Source organism: Tursiops truncatus, chromosome 20, assembly GCF_011762595.2.
Source record: "Tursiops truncatus isolate mTurTru1 chromosome 20, mTurTru1.mat.Y, whole genome shotgun sequence".
In the NCBI taxonomy this organism is placed as follows: Eukaryota; Metazoa; Chordata; class Mammalia; order Artiodactyla; family Delphinidae; genus Tursiops; species Tursiops truncatus.
The window spans coordinates 20,268,752-20,282,091 of record NC_047053.1 but is presented as its reverse complement, the minus strand read 5'-3'; the positions used below and the strand labels follow the sequence as shown (position 1 = coordinate 20,282,091).

The 13,340-nt window shown below is 50.2% G+C and overlaps 1 long non-coding RNA gene across 1 annotated transcript in view; it reads left to right on the top strand.

Moving 5' to 3' along the window:
* LOC141277392 (uncharacterized) overlaps positions 1 to 13,340 on the top strand; it is a 95,054-nt gene that overhangs the window by 13,362 nt on the left and 68,352 nt on the right. The window contains exon 2 of the long non-coding RNA XR_012328723.1: positions 3,941 to 4,058. This is a non-coding gene — a long non-coding RNA (uncharacterized lncRNA). The remainder of the gene's footprint in view (positions 1 to 3,940; positions 4,059 to 13,340) is intronic.

Below are 13,340 nucleotides of genomic sequence, written 5' to 3'. Positions count from 1 at the left end.
GAATAAGAATGAAAAGAGCGAACCCTCATTTATTGACCAATGACTGTGTGCCAGGCACGATTCTGACTGCTTTATGTGTGTCAACTCATTTGATTCTCAAGAAACTGAGGCACCGAATGGCAGGGTTTCTTGCCCAAGGTCCTGCAGCAGTAATGGAACAAGTGGTCAATTCTCTTAACCCCTGTGTTCTGAGAACCAAGCTGGGTCTTCCTGTAAGGCGGGGGTTTTGCTCCTGGCATCCTGGAGATCCCAGGGGAATGTGGAGAGAATTCTGGGGCTCTGTGAACTTGGATGCGAAAAAGTAACATCTTTATTTTCCCTAATCTTTAACTGCAATTGAGTATTTCCCTTTATTAAGAATGTAGGCAACGAACCACAGTAGAATTAGCAGTACTGGGGATTTGTCATCAATAGAAATCATAGGCATTTTCATATCATATCACCATTGTTCTAATATCTTGAAAAACAATTTTTGCTCAGCACTACTTCCTGCCACTAGGTCTTATCACTTAATGCATTGATAAAGAGCCTCATATATTATTAGAAGCACACATTTATTTTTAAAAATCTTTTGAAAATAACAACTATTTTGCTATAATTGATTTCCTTTGCAATTCTATATACTTTGTTTTATGCTTTTAAAGGTGGGATCCCATGGGCTTCACCAGACTGCCAGAGGCAGGCAACCACAGTGCAAAGAAGGCCACGGACTCCTCTGAGAGGGTCTCTCTGAGCCTCACTCACTTGCTCCAGAAACCATTTCTCTGAAGTGAGCGAGTGAGACCCTGGTGGACGCTCTTCCCACTGTGTATGGAGCTACTGGCAATTCCTTGAATGTGCCAATGCTTTCTCTTCCATACCTTTGTTGCCCCTGCCTGATCTGTGGCAACCCTACCCCACCCCATCACCTGGCTTCTTGGGTTTATTCAAGATACTGGAGAGCAGTACCTCCACCCCCATCCGGGGAGGCCTCCCTAGTCTTCCAGGCCAGCTTAGGTGGCCTCCCTTACTTCCCCAGAGTAAGTAAGGGTAGTATTTATCGCATTAGATTGGCTTAAAAAAATTAACTATGATGGAGCACTTTGGAGAGGCAGGCTTTTGGCACACAGGGTGCTGGCTAGAGGCTTGGCTCTGGGAGCTATGGGCACCTGCACAGCTTTCTCCTCTGGATGAAGATGTGGCTCTATTAGTGCTGGGTTAGCTTTAAAAAGAATCTATAGAGTGTTTGTGAATGCCCTGAAATGAGTCCAAAGATGGTCATGGCCAAGGGTCTGGATGGTGCCCTAGCCCCCTGGGCATGAATGGGCAGTGATGTTGCTGGAATCCGAGGGCCCTACCTACCTACCTTGAGGTCCCTGGGGACCTCAAGGGCCAAGGTCATACAGAGTGCTGAGGCAACTGCTTCTACTCTGGGCAGCAGTTCATGTTCCTCATCATGTGGGTGTTGACCTCTTCCTGCCAACCCATAGCCTGGGGAGACGCTGCAAACACCCCCTGCTCCAGTGGCTGCAGGCTCTCCCCTGAACACCTTGCGTGGAAGAACGCATTTAATCCTCCTAAGTCCCCTAGAGGCAGCACTGTTATCTTGATTGTGCATATGAGGAAACTGAGGCACAGAGAGGTTCAGTGCCTCATCCAAGATCACACAGTGGTGGAGACGGGAGTAAGATCCTGGCGCTCTGATTCCACCGCCAGAGCTCTGAACACCAGACCTGTCGCCTCATATGTGAGACACATGGTCCAGAAGGCCTTGTGTAATTCAGAAAGCTGCATAATTTAAGGCAAATCCTGACAGAGGTTGGTAGGTGTTCCTGTTTATCCGCTAAAGTGGCATTGCTGTGTGGTGAGCATGCAAGCGTAGTTTACAGTTCACTGCCAACTTCAACATTCTTCATGCTTAAGAAAAATGTTTGAGATACACATTATTTCAGATTTTGCATATTAAGTGAGATTTTCTTAATCTCTTTATATCATAGTGTCAAATTCACATAATGCAAAATCTCATCGAACACAGGGACACCGTGCTGCCAAGGGACTTCGGTTCTAATCTGTTGAGGGAGGCTGGGCTGTGAGCTGCTCCTGGGAAGGCGTGTCCATATTCGTGCATGTCCCCATGCCTAGCACAGTGCCTGGCACCCAGCAGGCACTCAGCAGAGGGCTGCTGGATGAACACAGTCTAAGTTAAAGCAATGCAGTTCTGTTTGTTATGATTTCTATTTTTGGAGAGGAGCTGCCTTTAAGGTTATACTTCTTAATAGTTTCGTTCACCCTGGATTTACCACCTTCTTCTTTTTCTCCCTTAAAAAAGGGAAATAGGGAATTCCCTGGTGGTCCAGTGGGTAGGACTCCTCACTTTCATTGCTGAGGGCGTGTGTTCGATCCCTCATTGGGGAACGAAGATCCCACAGGCCGTGCAGTGAGGCCAAAAATTAAAAAAATAATAAATAAATAAATAAATAAGGGGAAGAGACGTCAGTAACTGATAATGAAAAGGGGCAGGGATGGGAAAAAACTAAAGGATGTGCAATAGGGCAGGTGCGCCATCCTAAAGAACGGGCTTATATGTTCAGGGCATGGGCGTGGCTTATGTATCAGCCAGGGTATCTGCAGCAATGGAAACCAATTCCGGGCAGCTAACAAAAAGGGGATTTTATTTAAGTTTCATGGGACCTCCCTGGATCCTAAGGAGGTGGACAGGCTAATCTTGGGGACAGCAGGAACGCAGTAGCTCCCATGGAGTGGGAAGAGGACAGAGAGTTGCCCACTGCAGGCCAGCTGGGTCAGGATGCTCCACCAGAGGGGACCCTCCACCCTTGCCCCCAATACACACAGTTGGGGGCTTCCTAACAGGGAGGTTGGGCTAAAGGGAAGGGGATATGGGTGCTGGTGTACAAAGGAGACATGTGTCCACCACTTGCATCACCAAATAATCATTCTGGAGGGAACCATGAAGGTCATCTGATCTCTCCTGTGTCATAGATGAGGGAATTGAGGTCTTGGCCTCACTTCCAGGTAGTGACAGAATCAGGACCAGACCCTCCTCTCCTGGGTGCTCTCCCCAGAGAGGGGGCAGAAATGTTTTAACACTATAAAGGGCCTTCAAAGCACCATCAGTCTTTATCATGATGGGTCAAAGGCCCTCCTGCCAATATGCCTTGATGGGTCCTCCCTCCGTCTCACCCCAGTTCTCTCTTAATCTAGAGAATGTAGTATCTGGGATAGCTCTGGAAGTGCAGGGACAGACTCCTGGTCAACACTTGGGGGCTGATGGATGGCACTGTCACACCTGACTGGGGGTTGGGATGTGGGACTGGGGATGCAGCCACAGTGGCCCCTAGCCAAGGCCACCCCTGCCATGTTTCCCAGTGAGCAAGAATTAAGATAGGAGGAAAGCCCCGAAGGAAAAATATATGAAGAGGAGGCATCTCAGAAATGTATAAACCCTGCGTTGGTGTGGGAGTGGCTTTCGGAGACATTTTTATGTCCCTTTGTAGGGCTACCTGCTGTGGATATATGAATCCAAGATAACTTTTACCTCCAGAAGGATACAGCCGCTGCCTGCTGTTGCCAGTTCATTGGGCTTTATCCTGGGTGGGGATGGGGGAAGGGAAGGGAACCATCTACCACGTGTCAGACCTCTCACTTAAGTAATCTCCTTTAATCTAGTATTTGTGCCAATCCTATGAGTCAGCTATGATGACCCCATATTATAGGTGAGGAAGCCAAGGCTTGGGCAAGTTAGGTGACCTGTGCAAGCCCCCAGCTGAGAAAAAGTGGGGCTCAGGGCTGGCCCAGTGACCCCAATTTACCTGGGCCTCAAGCAGGTATGTGTATTAGTCACGGTTCTCCAGAGAAAGAGAACCAGTTGGGTGGAGATATATTTATTATGTATAGTAAGTGAATAAATAAATAATATGTTTGTTTGTTTATCTTTTTTGAGGAATTGGCTTATATAATTATGGAGGCTGAGGTCTGCAGATGGCAAGATGGGGACAGGAGAGCTACTGGTGCAGCTGAAGTCGGAGTCCAAAAGCCTGAGAGCCAGGAGAACTGATGATGTAAGTTCCAGTCTGGGAGCTGCCAGGCTTGAGACCTAAAAAGAGCTGATGTTTTTGAGTCTGAAGGCTGGGAAAAACCAATGTCCCAGCTCAAGTGGTCAGGCAGGAGGAGTTCCCTCTTACTTAGTCTTTTTGTTCTATTCAAGACTTCAACTGATTGGATGAGACCCACCCACATTAGGGAGGGCAATCTGCTTTACTCAGTCTACCAATTCAAATGTTAATCTCATCCAGAAACACCCTCACAGACACACCCAGAGTAATGTTGGATCAAAGGTCTGGGAGCACCATGGCCCAGTCAAGTTGACCCGCAAAATTAACCATCACGGTGTGGCTCCAGGGAAAGTTAGAGGAGGAGGTCTTGGATCCCATTTCATTCCCTCTCTGCAGAGAACTTATTTTGGGGGAGTGAGTCAGTGAGAGAGAAGGGGGCTCAACCCTTCTCTCTGCCCTTTCGGAGGAGGACACTTACCCATTCCCAGAAGACAGATAGACCAACCCCACAGGTGGAAGCCAAATAAACCCCAATGGACATTAGTTCCCATTAGGCTCCTGCCTGGGGCTGAGTCCTTATAGTCAGAAATATGAGCCAAGGCTCCTGGAGAGGAAGGAGTCAGCTGGGGACCCATCATTTCTTACCGTGGGACTGCACCAAGCCTGCAGCCCTTGTCTCCATCACCCTGGCAGTGTTGTCATAGGCCCAGTGCTTGGACTGGGAGCTGAGCCTGACTGGTTTCTGGGAAAGAGACTGCGGGCCTCCTACAGGCATTCTCTCCTCTTTCTCAATAAGAACCCAACACATGGCCACCCAGAACAAAGACTGCATTTCCCAGATTCCCTTGCAATGAGGTGTAGCCATGTTAGCAAGTTCTGGACAAGGGAATGGAAGCAGAAATTGTATGTGCAATTTCCAGGATGTGTCCTTAAAGGGATGGGTCTTTAAGGACCTCTCTTCCCCTGTATTTCCTTTCTTGTGGGCCGCAGTGCAGATGTAGCACTGGGGCAGCCATGCTAGGCCCTGAGGTGGACTTAGGAGAGAGGCTGTGGAGCAACAAGGTAGATGGAACTTGAGTTCCTGACACTGAGAGCACCACAGCAACCCTGGACTCCTACCTGGAAAGTTTTAGCTAAACCCAATCCTGTTTTTGTAGGCCCTCCTTTGCTGTGTGACTGGGGCAGTGGCTCAGCCTCTCTGGGCCTCTGCTGGTTGTTGATATTGATAGCTGCCCATGCAGGGGGTCAAGGGTGAGCAGGCAAAGATTTCAGCTCCAAGGAGACAGAGCGCAGGAAGGCCTGAGGCCTCGGTCCTTGTACCAAGGAGAGTTCAGCATTAGCTGTTTGGGAAGAAGACGGTGTAGTAATAGGAGAGGCAGTTTGGGAAGGGTCAACTCTTGGCTTTGCTACTTGCCAGTCAGGTGACCTTGGGCAAGCTGTTTCCTCTGAACCTCAATGTTCTTGTCTGTAAAATGAGGACAATGGTACCTCCTTCACAGCTTGTTCAAGGATCAGAGACAATGTTTGTAAAGGGCCTGTGTGAGGAGGTGAGCGGTAGCTGGAATTTTTATCATTGGCTTGAGGGTCCAGGGACCTAGATTTTTGTGTGTGCCTTTGTGATCGTGGGCAAGTCTTGTTAACTTTCCAGACTTCAGTGGACTCAGATGTAAAATGGGGGGAGGTTCTTTCCGGTCCTGATATTCAATCCAGTCCTCCTTGCCCTCATTTTACAGATCATAAAACCAAGGCTTAAGTGGCAGAGACAGCTTGCTGTATACCCCCTCCACGGTGTGGGGAAGCAGCTGTCCCCACGGGATAGCACTTCCCAGTATGCTTCTCACAGATAGAATGTGACCCGAAGGGGTGTGCGCCACTTCTGGGCCCAGGCGGTTAAGGCATCCATCCTTTCTCTCCCACCTGCCAGCCACCCACTCTGGCCAGGGGGACCTTGGAAGCTGCCTGTTGAGGATGGCACAGCCTCCCTCAGCCTGGCCCAGTCAGTGACGGTGGGGGGCTTGGTCGGTGCACCCTCCTCTCCCCACTCCCAGTGCTGCTTTGGACTTTACATGAGCAAGAGGAACACTTCTCTGAGATTTCAGGCTTTACCTGTTGTGGTAGCTAGTGTTATCTTTTTTTAATTTTGGCTGTGCCACTCATCACGTGGGATCCTAGTTTCCCGACCAAGGATCGAATCCGTGCCCTCTGTAGTAGAAGCGTGGAGCCTTAACCACTGGGCCTCCAGGGAAGTCCCCAGTTAGTGTTATCTTAACGAACACACCCAAGAGGTAGAGTGACTTGCCCAGCAACTACGCCTCCTCCTTGATTCTTGGTGGCATCCTGTGTGACAGTCTAGTCTTTTCGATTAGTTTGCCAATTCCATGAGAGCCAGGACAATGGCTCACACTCCTGCAGGCTTGTGACACCCAGCACCAGTTGCCTCTCATCCACTCCACGTGGATGACCTGCAGGGACCAGGCACCTGCTAATAAAGACGTGTTGATTTGAACTGAGCGTTGATTTGAACTGGGCGCCTTGCCTGTATCCTACCATGCCGAGAACTGACCTCACAGATCAGCCCTCCCAATCTCTAGAGTCCCCGGGTGTGAGCACCCCAAAACAATAGGCAAGGGAGCAGTAGATCTAAACTCTTGAAAGAGGGAAGGCTGAATAGGGCAGGAGCCAAGGCCAGGCAAGTCTGGGAAAGGCATATGTGAAACAGGGGCGATGATACTTTGTTGAGTTGAGGATGGAGATATGCACTGAGACTAGAGCACTGATCAGAGTACAGCTCTGCCCCCAACTTGTGTGTGACCTCACAGAAGTCCAAGGTCGCTGGAGTGTTGGTGACAGGAGCAGAGACTGCAACCCAGGCTCCTCACTCCAGCCATGGATGGGCTCTTTCCGGACGGCTCCTCTCTCTCTCTTCCCTTGAAGCCTGGACATCTCTGATTAGGATGCTAACGGAGGAGGGGGCTGAGGAAGTGAGGGAGCTGCAGAGCAGGAGAAATACTGGGGACTGGGGAGCCAGTGGCTAATTAAAGCCTCCATGTCAAAGAGGAATGCCAAGTAGGTAATTTCCATGCCATTTGAATAATGGGAAAACAGTTACCATTTCTCAAGTTTGCTTGTTGAAAAGAGAGAGGGGGGAAAAGAAAGGAGGGGGAGAAGATCTTGGCTGGAGGGGCCTCTACATGCTGCTGGGGGAAGATGGGGGTGGCACGGAGAGCACAGTTGCTCCAGGGAGAGGAAGGGAGGCAGGGAACAGCGGAGGACAATTTTCTGCCTTTCTCTCAGAAGGTCCTGTGAAGTTCCTTGAACTAGGAAGCTAGGGGAGAGGGCAGCCAGGCAGAGTGGTGGTGATGTCTTAGCAGAGTTAAGGGAAGCCCTCCTTATGGGTGCATTGCACTTCACAGTTTACATCCTTTGTCCCACTGGATCACCACGACAGGCTGTGAAGTAAGCAGGGAAGGGAAGATGATGATTATTCCTATTTTAGAGGTGAATAACTGAGCCCCAGAGAGTGGGAGTGAAGTGCTCAAGGACACGTTTGTTTATTTATTCATTCGTTAATTCAACAAAACACTTTATTGGAGAAAGACAACGTGCCAAGCCCAGTGCCATGTGATAAAGGCCTGTGGATAAGGAAGGCACAGCCTTGCTCTCAGAGAGAGAGAGAGAGAGAGATGGAGAGGTGAACTGTATATCACGAGGTGCTGTGAGTACCAGGGGCAGTTGCCTGAGACAGTTGGGTGCTTCCCAGAGGGGCAGCCATTACAGTGAGGTTTCAGGCAGGAGTTTCTCAGGTGACTAAAGGGAGGAGCCTATGCCTGCCTGAGGGAACAGCATATGCAAAGGTGTGGAGTCCCAGGAGGGCTCTTCTTGTCCAGGGAATAGAGAGAGGCCCAATGTGAGAGGATGGTAGGGATCGTGGGGTGGGGCAGGGGTGGGAGTTGTGGCTGGAGGGCTTGGTGGGAGGGGGATGAGACCACGGGCCAGGCCCCAGATTGTGGAGGGCCTGCACACCTCATTAGGACATGAGGACTTGATCTTCAGGCCATGGGACTCCAGGGACCCTAGGGACCTTCAGACCATGGCTGAGGAGGTACTAGTAGGACACAGATGGTCACAACTACTGCTGTCTCTTTGCTGGAAACCAGCCCTAATAACCCAGCCTCCCAGCCCAGGCCCCTGAGCTCCTTCAAGTCCTGGGACCTCATGAATAGAAAGCCAAGCTGTGGGGTGAAGGGTCCCTGCTGTTCTGGCCTGTTCCTTATTGTATCAGTTACATATCAATGCATAACAATTACCCCAAAACTCAGTGGCTTAAAAAGCAAACAAACATTGGGACTTCCCTGGCGGTCCAGTGGTTAAGATTCCATGCTTCCACTGCAGGGGCATGGGTTCGATCCCTGGTCGGGGAACTAAGATCCCATACAGGTGCGGCCAAAAAAAAAAGAAAAAATTTTTTTTTTATTATGTCTCACAGTTTCTCTGGGTTAGGTGTTTGGGAACAGCTTAGCTGAGAGCTTCTGGCCCCAAGTTTGTTAGAGTTAAGATGCTGGCCCAGGGCTGCAGCCATCTGAGGGCTTGACTGGAGCTGGAGAGTCTGCCCCCAGATGCCCCATTCCAAGACGGCTCATTCACATGCCTGGCCAGTTCATGCTGGTGTGGTTGGGAGGCCTCCGTTGCTCACCACGTGGACTTCTTAGAGAAGCAGGCTGCTTGAGCATCCTCACAACGTGGTGGCTAGCTGGAAGTGGCAATGTCTTCAGTGACCTATCCTCGAAGTCACACCAGGTCATTTTGTCATATCTGCTTCGTCACACAGCGTGGGAGGGGACTACATGAGGTGAGGATCTCAGGAGGCGAGGATCACTGGGGTCCATCTTGGAGGCCACACACCATACCATCCTCCAGGGAGGAGCCAGCAGCAGTCCTGTAGCAGGGCTAAGAAAGCAGGGCTTCCCTAGAGAAGGAGGGGAGGGCCTTCCTACGTTGTTAGGACAGGGCAGGTCTCAACCGGCTCTGCCTCCAACTTGCTCTGTGACCCTGAGCAGTCTCCCAGTTTCCCCGGGCCTCTGATTGCCATCTCTGTGATGTGGGAAGAGCTTGCTCTACTTTGCAGGGCTGGGAAAGCACAGAGGATCCAATTTCTGAAGGATAGATGAGAATTGCCGATCGTGGTGTCTTCCCTCTTCTCATCCTAATCCCGTTTCTTCACACAGTCAGATAATCAGTTTTCCCAGTAGTCTTTGCAGCAATCAGTTTGTATACCTACCCAAATAAGCACCATTTTTTCTTTAAGCTAACTCTCAGCTCTAAATCTCCGACGGGCTTCCGTGCAGTTAAAGCAGTGTGGGGCTTCCCTTTCCTTCCCACACGACCACATGGCTCCCTGGATTGTTTGGAGCAGAGGTAGGGCCCTGTGTCAGCTCTGCTCACCTCTCTCACATTACCCTGAGCTCTGGGTGGCCAACACTCAGAGCTCAGGACAGGCCAGCTCTCCTCTCCTCTCCTTCTCAGCTTCCCTTTGCGATGGGTGAGGGCTTGGTGGGGAGCAGGTGAGGATGTCAGAGCCAGAAGGGACGTTGGGGACATTTTACAGATAAAACTCAGAGAGGGCCAATGAGAGCCCAAGATCACACAGCAAGTAGGCAGCAACACTGGGCCAAGAACCAGGTCTCTCAACTCTCATGCAGGGCTCTTTCTGGTCTCACTGCTGGACATGCCCAGGAGGTACTCTGACTGGTTATTCCAGGTGGGCCCTGGGCCACTACGGCTTTGGCACCCCCATCTCTGGGAGAGGCAGGGCAGGTGCCAGGGTGGCATGGAGTGAGAGTGCTATCAGAGTGGACCAGCCGGACCCATGCTTCATTGGCACTGTGGAGGTGGTATTTACAAGAGAAGAATACGCAGTGGACCAAACCTTCAAAGACTCATGTTCCATGGAGGAACAGAGCAGGAAGTGATCAGAAAGCTAGTGGAGAACAACCCTAGATTCCATGTACCTGAGGGCCTGAGAGGACCTCAAAGGTTGGCTGAAATCTGAGGGTTTCCTATGAAGGGGAGAGGTGAGCTCCCACCCTGCAGAACTCAGAAATGCTCCAAGCCAGCAAGGGACCACGAGGCATGGAGCTTCTCAGGGGTCCGCTAGCCGCTTCTCCCACCCTGCTGCTGTCATCCCCTGTGCTCACAGCAAAGTGGAAGGCCCCAGTTCTCCCTGGCCCGGGCCACCAGCCTGCCCTGTGGCCTCCAGCCAATGCTTCCTGAGGTCCTGCAGGGTGGCCTCACTGAGTCTTCCTCTTGTCCTTTTATTTCCCACACTGCCAGTACAAATCCACTTCTGGTCAGTTGACTCAGTAATTTCTGAGTCTTCATTTTTGGTCATTGTTCTCTCCTAAATTTGTCTTCCACTGTGAGCTCAAAAATGCAAACTCATTTTGATCTTGGCTTGAGTAAACCTTAATCCCAATGAAAAAAAAAATCTGCTAGTGCTAGGAAAATATTCCAGGTGCCCAAGAGTAAATCACTTCTGAATTATTTAAAGACTAAATTTCTTTCTCCACAGACTAGAAACTCCCCAAGGGCAGGGCTGTGTCTGTGTCACCAGATGGCAGGATGAGGGCAGGAAGTCACATGTGTCAAGGGCCTGTTTGTGCCAGGCATTGCACCTTTGTGTGTAGTTGAATGTTCCTGGTGTGGTGGAATTTCTGTCTCCATTTCATAGCCAAGGAGCCTGAAGACCAGAGAGGGGAGGCACTTGCCTAAGGTCACACAGCCAGTGTGAGAGATGGGTTTGGAAGCTGGCCTTGGGCGATGCCAGAGTCTAGGTGCGTTTCCTATACCGCATAGAAGGCGGGGTCCTGCTCCCTACCCCCAAGCTCTGCAACTGTCGGTCTTGCCAAGATCCTCAAGGAGCTGGTGAGAAGTAGGGCCCCCAAGGCAGCCAGATTTGCCACCTTCAGGTGGCTGGGTTAAAGAGAAACACTGATGCTAACTGGGGAGCAGGAGCCCTGACATCTTTATTTCCTGTCTTGGCTGCTTGGCCCGACAAAAGGGCTTTGTTTTGGTTGGCTCAATGACAGCATCTTGTCACGCCCTTCCGGCCTCCTTCAGCCTGCCTCCTTTTCAGGGCCTGTATGAAATAGGGGTCCCCCTATTCCCTGTCACCATTTCATGCAGAGCCACAGACAAGAGACCAGCCACCAACTAGATGATCTTGAGCAAGTTGCTTAACCTCTCTGGGTCTCAATTTCTCCACCTGAAAAATGGGGATGAAAGTTAGATCAGATGGTTGCTAAGTTTTTGTGATGACTTCTTTCCATCTTAAAAATTGGTATTTGGGAAGTTAAGGTCAGGGTCACTTCTGGACTCAGGCTGCAGAGATGGGGGATATCTCCAAGCAGAGGCATCTTTATCCAGTCATAGTATTCTTAGACAGAGATGCCATTTGCATATAATTTGCACTTTCCTTTAATGTCAAAATTCTCTGACATACCAACTCTGACTTCTCCCTCCCTCTCCCACTTCCTCTCACCACCTGCTTTCTATCCCCCCACCGTGCACCCCATGTCAGCCCTGGCCCTGTCTTGCCGGGTTGCCTTGCTCCAGAAGGATGACTGAGTTGGCTGAGAGCACTGTGCTGGGCCTCAGCTGCAGCCCCTGCCTGCTTTACAGTATTACTCAGTATTACTCAGCCTGGTAGCATCCATGTTAAGCTTGGAGGCTGAGCAAGATGCTGCAAATTCCAGAGTGAAGTGGCAGAGTCGGCATTCAACCCCAATCTACCTGACTCTGGGACGAGCTCTCCTCACTGCCCTAGGCTGTTTGCCTGACTGGGGATGTGTGACAGGGCAAGAGGAATGGCCTGGCTAGCGATGATGATAATGGTGATGAAGATGATATTAAGACTGCTACTCAAAGTGTGGTCCACGGACCAGGAGCTTGAACATCACTGGGAGCTTGTTAGAAATCAGGCCACACTGTAGCCCTACTGAATCAGGATCTGCATTTGATCAGGATCCCCAGGAGACTGAGCACACTAGAGGCAGAGAAGCACTGCTCTAGAACTCTGCCTGCCACATTGGCTTCCAGGTTCCAGAGCTACTGAGTGCTTTCTGGAAGTGGAACCACGTGATACCAGAGCCAGAAGAGCCCTCAGATGTCTCTAAGGCTGGGCATTTTGTGAACCATGCACTTTGGAGCACTGGGGTTCCCAGTGGTGTCTTTGTGGCTTCTCTGGTGCAGGCAGGACTCCAGCTTCCTTGCTTGCTTAAACACCTCCCCTTGGATTCGGTGTATAAGCTTTTCATGGAACACAATTTCAGTGGAGTAGGGTGGGATTTTTAGGGTGTACTGAGTAAAAAAAATTTTTTTAAGCATGCTTTATTCCATTCTTTTGTTTTTCAAGTGAGGAAACTGATACTTAGAGAGATACAGGGACCTGCCCCAAATCACACAGAATCTGGGACCAGAATCCAGCTCTATCAGTTAGAATTGTTTTCAGCTGCAAGTAGCAGCAAGGTTGACTGACAGAGGCTTATGCAAGGAAAGAGTTTGTTTCTTGCAACAAGGAGCTGAAGCATAGACTGCTGAGGACTATACCATGGCCCAGGCTCTCCCTGTTTTCCACTTTCCCCCCCTCGGACAGCCCTTTACAGCACTGCCCCCAGCCTGGGGCTTTTATTTTCATGGCATAAGATGGTTGTACTGCTCCACATCTTACATCCATGTTCCCAGGGGGGAGAAGAGGGAAGGATGAATGGGCAGAGGGCATTCTTCTAGTTAATTTTGTCTTTTTATTCAGGGAAAGATGCCCTCCCCTGAGCCTCTGTCTATTTGTTTTAGGCCAGAACCAGGTTACATGGCCACCCCTAGCTGGAAGATAGCCAGGAGAAGGGAGTGGGGAATGGGTTTGGGTTAAAACATCGAATGGTGAAAGTCTGCCTATCTAGGAATCCTATCCTGGTATCCTGAGATTCTTCAGGGTCCCAGAATTGCAGCTTTTGGGGCGGGGTGGGATATGTTTGAATCAGAGAGGCACCTGATCAAACCTTGGAGCTTGACTCTCCTACCATCCTAATGGTCTTTATGGGGACCATTTGGTGTAGGGACAGGAGCTTTGCTAAACAAAGACCTACATACCCGGGGGCTTGGGGACAGAGGAACTGGATTACAGCAAAACCCACAAGGGCTAATTCTAATTCTCTATCTTCACTGCTCACAGCCCCGAATGAAAACATGTGTAAGAAACCCTCAGGGTTAATTTTGCTGAAAAAAAATTCCAAT